The 10,315-nt window shown below is 42.4% G+C and overlaps 1 long non-coding RNA gene across 1 annotated transcript; it reads left to right on the plus strand.

Moving 5' to 3' along the window:
- Positions 1-229: 229 nt before the first annotated feature.
- On the plus strand, positions 230-9,061 carry LOC128643113 (uncharacterized). Its single transcript, XR_008399773.1, has 2 exons — positions 230-364; positions 8,091-9,061. It is a non-coding gene; the product is annotated as an uncharacterized LOC128643113 (long non-coding RNA).
- The last annotated feature ends 1,254 nt before the right edge of the window (positions 9,062-10,315 follow it).

The following is a 10,315-nucleotide window of genomic DNA, read 5'->3' on the forward strand; positions in this document are numbered from 1 at the left end:
AGCACAGTGTGTAAGTGACTTTATACAGTCTGTGTGTGTGATTACAGCACAGTGTGTAAGTGACTTTATACAGTCTGTGTGTGTGATTACAGCACAGTGTGTGTCTTTATACAGTCAGCGTGCATGCTTGTTTACAGCACAGTGTTTGTTGGCTTTCTCCGGTCAGCGTGTGTGTATACGTCACCTTGTTACCCTGCAACATGCTTTAATGCTAGCCCTTCTCTCGCTGTTACAGGGGTCTTATTCTACAGGACCTCACCTTTGTACATCTTGGAAATCCAGACCACATTGATGGTAAAGTTAACTTCTCCAAGCGCTGGCAACAGTTTAACATTTTGGACAGCATGAGGCGTTTCCAGCAGGTGTAAGTATTGCAACTCGTCTGTAATTTATATTCTGCGTGTAATTTGCCATTAGATTTCTGTTTATTTTAGCTTATCCTGGTCCGTTCTGTTAGGGTTTAAAGGAACATGAACTTTAAATTATTCTTTTATGATTTAGGTAGATCACTTTCTAATTTACTTCTATTATCTAATTTGTTTCATTCTCTTGGTATAATTTGTTGTTGGAGCAGCAATGCACTACTGGTTTCTAACTGAATGCATGGGAGAGCCAATGACACTCGGTATATATATATATATGCACCCACCAATCAGCAGCTAGAACCTAGGTTCTTTGCTGCTTCTGAGCTGACCTAGATAAACCTTTCAGCAAAGGATAACAAGAAAAGGAAGCAAATTAAATAATAGAAGTAAATTGGAAAATTCATTAAAATTCTATGCTCTGTCAAAATCATGAATGTCTATGACTTCACTGTCCCTTTAAGTGCAGCAACAAAGTATAGTTTGTATCTGTCTTTGATGATGGGCAAGGTAATTAGCAAAGATTTATAAAGCGACATAAAAAGTGATGTCATACAGAAGACTTCCTTTTATACAAGGGAACGTATTATTTTAGTTCCCTGTGTCCTGTATATCAGATGTTTAAAGGGACAGTAAAGTCAAAATTGTACTTTTAAGATAGGAATGCATTGCATTTTATACAATGTTTCACTTTTATTTTCAAATTTGCTGTGCCCTTTTGGCATCCTTTGTTGAAGAATAAATCTCGGTAGGTTCCTAAGGGCAGTGTCATTAGCAGTCTATGGCAGCAGTTAACATTGCTTCATACACTGCTACCATAGACTGCTAAAGGCACATGGCCATCCTAAGAAGTTTCAACAAAGGATAACCAAGAGAACAAAAAATTGGATAATAGAAGTGAATTGTAAAGTTGTATGAAATTGCATTCTCTGAATCATAAAGTTTTATTTTTACTTTGCTGTCCAGTGTTATCCACAGAAAAAGTCAGTCGGTGGCATAAAGTAGCCTATAAAGTAGCCAGGTGGCGGCATAAAGTAGCCAGGTGGCGGCATAAAGTAGCCAGGTGGCGGCATAAAGTAGCCAGGTGGTGGTATAAAGTAGCCTATAAAGTAGCCAGGTGGCAGCATAAAGTAGCCTATAAAGTAGCCAGGTGGCGGCATAAAGTAGCTAGGTGGCGGGATAAAGTAGCCAGGTGGCGGCATAAAGTAGCCAGGTGGCGGCATAAAGTAGCCAGGTGACGGCATAAAGTAGCCTATAAAGTAGCCAGGTGGCGGGATAAAGTAGCCAGGTGGGGGCAGTGTAATAGTTTACAATATTATAACATTTTATGCTATCCAAAGCACAAATTAATTGCATAATTTAACATACATTTATTTAATGATCATTTGTGCAATAAACATTTTAATGGCTTTAATACAGGGAGAGTCCACAGCTGCATTCATTACTTGTGGGAATACTGAACCTGGCCACCCGGAGGAGGCAAAGACACCCCAAAGGCTTAAATACCTCCCCCACTTTCCTCATCCCCCAGTCATTCTTTGCCTTTCATCACAGGAGGTTGGCAGAGAAGTGTCAGAAGAGTAGTTCCTTAGGAAGGGTATCTACCCTTTGAAATCGGACTGGAGTTTTAAGTAGTCTTGTCAGCCTCTCAGTGAGAGCATTGATGAAAGTTAGAGTCTGGAGATGCAGGGAGAGTCTTTCTGCGAAACCATCCAGACTCATATAAAGCAATTAGCGTTGACGAGTTTCACTGCCTGCTTTTCTTCACTCAAGTCCATGTCAGAAGCTATGCTACAGTCTGTCAAACTTGAAGGACCGTGTTTTCTGTTCCACAGTATAGATTCCAGTAAGATCGTTTCCTTTTTTAGACATACTGTATGTTAACGATAGAAGACAGGGTCACAGTGGGACTCCTTTTATCTTTATGGAATCAAGGGTTAATATCCCCTGAGGGCGATTATTGAACAGTGGGGTTTTTAATCATATTTGTTATGTGATTTCGGCTGCTTTATGTGTAGGAGACTTTTGGACTCATAGGCTGATACGGAACGTTACAGGTTATTTTTTATTTTATTATTCACATTTGAGAGCATGACGCACCGTGTGACCGGGATTGGTAAGGTTTTTTTTTTTCTTTCCATTTCCTATTCCTGACCGAGCGTCTGCAATGAGGAGTGAGTTTCTCTTATCTGTCTCAGTCATAGGAGGTGGTGAGTGCCCCAGCAATTGGGGGTATAAGGTGCCAGTTGTTTTTTCTATAATTTAAATTAAACAAGTTATGGAGGATTCTGATAATTTAGAGGGGGGGGATCCCTCTAATACAGAATTTAATACCTGTGTATATTGTGAGTAGGTCCGGGTAGTCCAGCCCTCTCAATTATGTTCCGTATGCTGCAACAGGGTGTTCTCATCAACCAATGTTGAGATCACTGAGCCGTCCGCCTCTGAGGATTCCTCGTCCCGTGAGGTGTGTTCCCTAGAATCTTCTGTTCCTACACATGCAGTTTCCCCGGGTACCGCTGCTCCTTTGCCTGAAGGGGGCTTTTTTCCACCAGATGTTACTGCACAGTTTTGCATGGCCATCTCTACGGCCTTAGCGATTTTGCCTCTTCCTGCTACGTGCAAGCAAAGGGTTAATCCATGTACTCCTGCCCAGGGACCGTTGTGTAAATTGACGATTGTATCCGATCAGTTATCTGGGGATGCGGTTTCCTTTCAGCCTTCAGAGGTAGGACCTCCAGGGTCAGAGTCTGCTGATTTGATTCCTCTGACTGAAGAGGATTTAGCATTTAGATTTAGAATGGCACGCCTGCGCTTGCTTGTGAGAGAAGTTTCGGCGATGTCAGAGATTCCGAATACTGATCCGTCAGTCGAATCTCAGTCCTCTAAATCAGATAGCGATCTTGATTAGACCAGTGGAGAGGGATGGAGATCCTATTCCTTCTCGTCTCTATATCTATTTTTTATTTTATTTAGAATCCCAGTTCCGAGCTCTATAGGGGGGTTTGTGTCGTATGACAGGCAAGACCTGTTTTTCACATTCCTTCTTTGCTATCACTTGCCTATTTTCCTTTTCTATCTCGTTTCAGGATAGTTTTTTTGTTTAGAGCTCTGGGTTGTTGTAGAAACTCTTTTTAGGAAGATGTTTTGTCATATGGGATACTACATCCTGATGACTTCGGTTGTCGCAATTTCTGGAGACTTCCTGTGGAAGCATTTCGATTTTCAGTTCGAGGTGATGGTTCCCTCAATATTTTCGAGACAGATTTAAGCCATGGAGCTTATACTTCTTGATTTTGAATTATTTTCAGTCTTCTAGCATAAGTTGGAACTTCAGAATTTTCTGTTTAGTCCTTGAGTTGCTCTGACAGATATGTCGGTTAAGTCTACCCTTTCCTCCTACTCGAGAGAAGGAGTTATTTCTTGTTATCCCGGGGATCATATCGGATCCGGGGGTCCTAGAGGCCGGAGCTAGCCTTCACATCCTGCCTTTCTGGGCAGTTTTTCTTCTCTTGATTTTGTCTTTTGGCAGAGAGAGGGAAGCTTTTCGGGTGACATTGTCCCCATACCTATCGCAGTGTGAGAATATTTTCATTTCATTGTTGTTTCATAGTCCAAATAAGGGAGGGGTCTCCCATCCTATTTGGGTTCTATGGTACTTAAAGGGACACTAAACCCAATTTTTTTCTTTCATGATTCAGACAGAGCATGACATTTTAAGCAACTTTCTAATTTACTCCTATTATCAATTATTCTTCGTTCTCTTGCTATCTTTATTTAAAAAGTATGAATGTGATGCATAGGAGCCGGCCCATTTTTAGTTGAGAACCTGGGTTATGCTTGCTTATTGGTGGGTAAATGCAAGTCTCCAATAAGCAAGCGCTATCCATGGTGCTGAACCTAAAATGGGCTGGCTGCTAAGATTTACATTCCTGTTTTTAAAATAAAGATAGCAAGAGAATGAAAAAATTGATACTAGGTGTAAATTAGAAAGTTGATTAAAATGTCATGCTCTATCTGAATCATGAAAGAAAAAAATTTGGGTTCAGTGTCCCTTTAAGCAGAGCTTATTATGTCTCTTTTTGGGGGATATAAAGTTCTCTCTTCCTTTTTGTACGGAAATTATGCATAATCACTGTTGAAAAGGATATCTTTCCTTTTTCATTCTTTCTGTGTAAGATCCGGTTCTTACAGACCTTCTCTTCCAGTAAACCTTGTTTCTGATACTAGGGTTTTTTGGGGGGATCTGGGGATTTATTTTAGCAGTATCCGGATTCCAGATTTATCTGTTGCTCCCTGGTCTTGGCGATTCTGGTTTACTTACCATCGTCTGTTAGAAGACCTTTAGGGATCTTCATCTGTCTTCTTTGATTCTCAGAGATGGATCTAGACCAGAGTTCTCTGGGAAGGTGCCAGGGTGGATCCCTGGATGCTAATTTGGTCCTTTCAGACAGGAAGATTTTTCCTTAGATCTTGTGAAGTTAGAGTTTACTTCATCGGGTTGTGCCCTCCAGTCCCCCTTCAGTCCCCCTTCAGGCCTTCGCTGACTCTGTGGGGGAGGGTGATGCTTTTGTCCTGGGGCCCTTCTTGGGTTTCTTTCCTTTGACAGGTCTCATCTCAGCCAGGGCCGAAACATATGCATGGTGCTGTTTTAAATCTGTCTTATCAGATTTCCCTGGAATACCGGTTGTGGGAACGTTCTCCGGTGTTTTGTCCAGATCTGCCTGTCCTGAGGGACATTTCTCTTAGCTCTCCCGGGGCGGTGTTTGACTTAAGTCGCTAGCCTGTCAGTTAGGGAGAGCATGTATTATGGGGGACCGTGGATTCAGGAGATGCCCTCCCGATTATTCTTATGGTTCCTGAGGCTTGCGTTTTGCTTTGAGGGGATGGTCTTCTGGGTTCGTCCCAGTGTATGGATTCTAGTCAGCCTTTTTTCTTTCAGTGGCTTAGATCTCTTTCTGAGAAGAAGCGATTCTACTGAGTAGAGGGTAGTATCTTGAGTTTGGTGTTTGTCGGAGGCCCACTACTGCTCGTTGTCAGCAATCCACTCTCTGAGTGTGATCTTCAGGGATGAATGTTCCTTAAATCATTCCCTAGATCTACAGATAAGGTCTCAATCCAAAGGTTTCGGATGTTTGTATCTGAATGGAGACGACGATCTAGAAATTCAGGACGTCTGTACCTATCCCAGGTTACCCATTAATGGGTCATGGTTCAGGGATTCTCAGACAGAGCTACTGGATCCTTAGTGGTGCTTTGGAAGGCCAATTCAACCCTTTTTCTTCTGCCATATCACTCTTTCCCAAGTGTTGGCTCGATCCTTCAGGAGTAGGCGTCAGTGAGACTGATTGCTCCGTTTGTGTCCGCGAGATCGTATCGCGGTTTCTGGGCTTCACTCCATGGGAGTTACCTTGTTGCAGGGATCTGCTGGATCAAGGCCCCTTTGTGTCATTGAATCTTATTCTTCTGAGGCGGTCTGTGAGAGGTCGCTTTGCCTTATCCGAGAGAGGGTTTTTTCTGAGAGTTTACAGTCCTCTCCTTCAGCGCGTAGCTTGTTCCTCGTCATCTATCTTAGGTGTAGAGGACCCCTTTTTTCGGGAAGAGCAGGATTCATCCTGGCACTCTGACCTGCCAGGGTTCTCTTTTTTCCTCCAGGATGATCTGGAGAAGAGCCTTCCTAGATTGTTACTTGTTGGGACAGTTTCTGGGCTCTGTTTGTTTCTTCTGCTCTAGAGGCTCATTGAGCTTCCGGGCGTTCATTTTTTTTGCTAGGGCTCTGACTGCGTGCAGGCCGGTGAGTCAATCTGATGCTCCTTCTTGGAACTTAGATCTTATTTTTTAGGGGTTGCATCAGGCTACTTTTGCACCTGTGCAAGAGGTGGTCTTTGAATTTTATCTTCAATTATCTATTCCATCTGTAGATTGCTCTACGTGCCATAGTCTCTGTGTTCCAACTTTGCAATACATACGCCTTATTGGAGTTTCATCTTTATTAAGGCTGTTCTACAAGCCTGGTTAGGTTTTTTTTCCCGAGGTTGTGTCTATTTGTGACTTCAATCGAGAGATTGTGGTTGTTTATTTGTTATGTCTTATTCCTTCTCTAGAAGGAAAAGGGTTTTCCCTTTTTAGGGAATCATATCTTGATGTCTTTTTCAGGTTACATAAGATTAGACAGATTTCTCTGTTGAATATTTGTATCTGGGAAGTGCAAGGGTCTGAAGGCATTGTCCTTATTTTTTTTGAGGAGTGTCTTCCGCTTGACATAGGAGACAGCGGGACTCTAACCTCCTCAGAGGTTAACGGCTCAGTTTGAGAGCAGTGACATTATCTTAGGTCTCTGGCATGAGATCTCTATGGATCTGCTTGGTCCTCCTTGCATTCTTTTTCCTTTGCTTCTGTTGAAGCAGCCTTCGGCAGAATGGGTTTTTGCAGGCTGTGGTGCCCTCAGATGGGGGCCGCCTCTCTTTTTTTGCCCTCCCGTTAGCATTCAGTGTCCTCTGTAGCTTGGGTATAATTTTCCCACAAGTAATGAATGCAGTGTTCGCCCGTGTTCTCCGATGGGCGACCCTTAATTTTATCTTGTTTTTTCTTGCACCTTTTACACCCTGATATTTCTCCTACTGTTCCTTGTTCCCTCGGCAGAATGACTGGGGGATGTATTTAAGCCTTTGGCTGGGGTGTCTTTGCCTCCTCCTGGTGGCCAGGTTCAGTATTCCCACAAGAAATGAATGCAGCTGTGGACTCTGGTATCTGGTAAGCATCATTTATGTTTTTAGCTTAAAGGGATAGGAAAGTCCAAATTAAACTTGCATGCTTTAGATAGAGCCGGTCATTTTAATACACTTTTAAATTTACTTCTATTTTCAAATGTGCTTCGTTCTCTTAGTATCCCTTGTTTAAAAAGAATACCCACATATCCCATACTAGTGGGAGCTGCTGCTGATTGGTGCCTGCACACATTTGTCTCTTGTGATTGGCTAACTAGATATGTTCAGCTAGCTGCCAGTAGTGCAAGGCTGCTCCTTCAACAATGGAAACCAAGAGAACGAAACACATTTGATAATAGAAGTAAATTGGAAAGTTGTTTAACATTGTATGTTCTACCAAATCATGAAAGAGCCTTTGGGGATTTCCTGTCCCTTTTAATATTGGCTCAAATTTTAGCTGGGTGGTCCGTAAAAGCAGCCGAGTGGTGCACCCATCAAAAAGGTCCTTGAGAAAACACTACTGTACCTTTTAAGGTACCAGGATTTGCAGACGCCATAGTAGATGTAAAGGAGCACGTGTGCGCTTATCATCTGCTTGTTGCTGTGTCTGGCATCTACTTATATGTTATCACATCGCTTGCATTCTCCCTCTCCAAATGTATATGCTACGATATTTCATAGCATGATCCTGATTTTAGCACATCTCTTGCCTGCTTTACAAGGTGATTAGGGTCCATGACTGGCATTTGTGCTAAATAGATGTCATAATAATACATTGTTTGTCCCCAACCCTTGAGAGAGTATGTAAATTCTTTGCATGGGGGACTTATCATGTGATCTGCTGTGCACACACCGGAGGGCTATATGCTGCATATGTGAGGATTATATAGCTGTAGGGTCAGGATTGGAAAACATTATTATTGTATGTCGTAGGCACAATCTTAAAGTTAGCAAACTTGTGATTGCTGTGATCCTCATTAGGATATAACATTACTCATTGCTGGTTTGTTTTCTGCTTCAGACATTATGATATATGACGGAACGATGAAATCATCTCCTTTTTCAACGACTTCAGCGACCACCTGGCCGAGGAGGCTCTGTGGGAACTGTCTTTAAAGATCAAACCTCGAAATATAACAAGGAGGAAAACAGAGAGGGACGAGAAAACCTAAAGCGGTTTTGGCAGGAGAGACTGCAAAGCGGGAAATATCTGCCGCAAAGAGGGGAAACCAAGGAGTCGACATGTTTACTGTTGCTTACACCGACATCTTTCTTAACCCCTCCCAGTAACATGGGACATAATCTTCCTGTTGCCGCCATCTGTGTTATGGCGTATTATTTGTGCAATCTAGTAGGAGACAGACGGACTGTGCCATTGCTACATGTAACCCAAGGTCATATATGGGGATGCATGTTTATGGGCTCCAGTTTAATTTGTCCCCGTATGTTAATTCTAAAGAATCTGGTCAAACACTGACGAGGAAGAATGGGTATAAAACCCAGAAAAATACTGCAATCAAGAACTCACTTTATTTGCCAAGATTTATCCTTTATTTTATAACCCTGCCATCTTTTCCCCCCCTAGCAGAGCGCGGCATGCGCTCCGCTCTTGTAAATGTCAGTATTTTCATTTAAGGCAGGCTAATGTGATATTATTTTTTTACGGTCTTGCATGACTGTCATAACAGGGACTGTGCTCAATGTACATACAGGATTACAAGTCCAGATTATAAATCTGTGTAAGTGAGAATCAGCCGGACGTCACAGATCGCTCTCACTCAACAGGTCAAATAAATGTTTCAAACATTAGTGAAAATTGTCTTGCTGAAACTGTTTGTTTTTTTGTCTAGATAACCATTTAACTTATTTGTATCTTATGATGATGTTTTTTTGTGCTCATTCTGCTAAAGTCCATAACAGCCGCTGCTTGTCTTAGCACAGCGGTACCAGCAGAGTAATCTGGTCCTATCAATAAAAACAACATTAAACACATGGTAAGTGTGAGACAAATCACTTCATACATGTTCATTTTCTTCTGTGAAGTGATAGGATGCGGCTGTTTTTTCAATCACAAGAGTAAAAAGCACTTGAACTATGCCCTATATGGCACTGAATGGCAACCAGTAATGATCTTACCCTGCAGTCTTGTCCCATTTCATCATAGCACGGCTAGTGGTATGTATATCCTTAATGCTGTTACTGCGCCGTATATAGAGCCTGCTGCTAGTGATGTGTATATCCTTAATGCTGTTACTGCGCCGTATATAGAGCCTGCTGCTAGTGAAGTGTGTATCCTTACTGCTGTTACTGCGCCTTATATAGAGCCTGCTGCTAGTGATGTGTGTATCCTTAATGCTGTTACTGCTGTAGGTGATGTGTGTATCCTTACTGCTGTTACTACGCCTTATATAGAGCCTGCTGCTAGTGATGTGTGTATCCTTACTGCTGTTACTACGCCTTATATAGAGCCTGCTGCTAGTGATGTGTGTATCCTTACTGCTGTTACTGCGCCTTATATAGAGCCTGCTGCTAGTGATGTGTATATCCTTAATGCTGTTACTGCGCCGTATATAGAGCCTGCTGCTAGTGATGTGTGTATCCTTACTGCTGTTACTGCGCCTTATATAGAGCCTGCTGCTAGTGATGTGTATATCCTTAATGCTGTTACTGCGCCGTATATAGAGCCTGCTGCTAGTGATGTGTGTATCCTTACTGCTGTTACTGCGCCTTATATAGAGCCTGCTGCTAGTGATGTGTATATCCTTACTGCTGTTACTGTGCCTTATATAGAGCCTGCTGCTAGTGGTGTGTATATCCTTACTGCTGTTACTGCGTCTTATATAGAGCCTGCTGCTAGTGATGTGTATATCCTTACTGCTGTTACTACGCCTTATATAGAGCCTGCTGCTAGTGATGTGTATATCCTTAATGCTGTTACTGCGCCTTATATAGAGCCTGCTGCTAGTGATGTGTGTATCCTTACTGCTGTTACTACGCCTTATATAGAGCCTGCTGCTAGTGATGTGTATATCCTTAATGCTGTTACTGCGCCGTATATAGAGCCTGCTGCTAGTGATGTGTGTATCCTTAATGCTGTTACTGCTGTAGGTGATGTGTATATCCTTAATGCTGTGACTGCGCCTTATATAGAGCCTGCTGCTAGGGATGTGTATATCCTTAATGCTGTTACTGCGCCTTATATAGAGCCTGCTGCTAGTGATGTGTATATCCTTACTGCTGTTACTG

This window comes from Bombina bombina, chromosome 12 (assembly GCF_027579735.1).
Source record: "Bombina bombina isolate aBomBom1 chromosome 12, aBomBom1.pri, whole genome shotgun sequence".
NCBI lineage: Eukaryota > Metazoa > Chordata > Amphibia > Anura > Bombinatoridae > Bombina > Bombina bombina.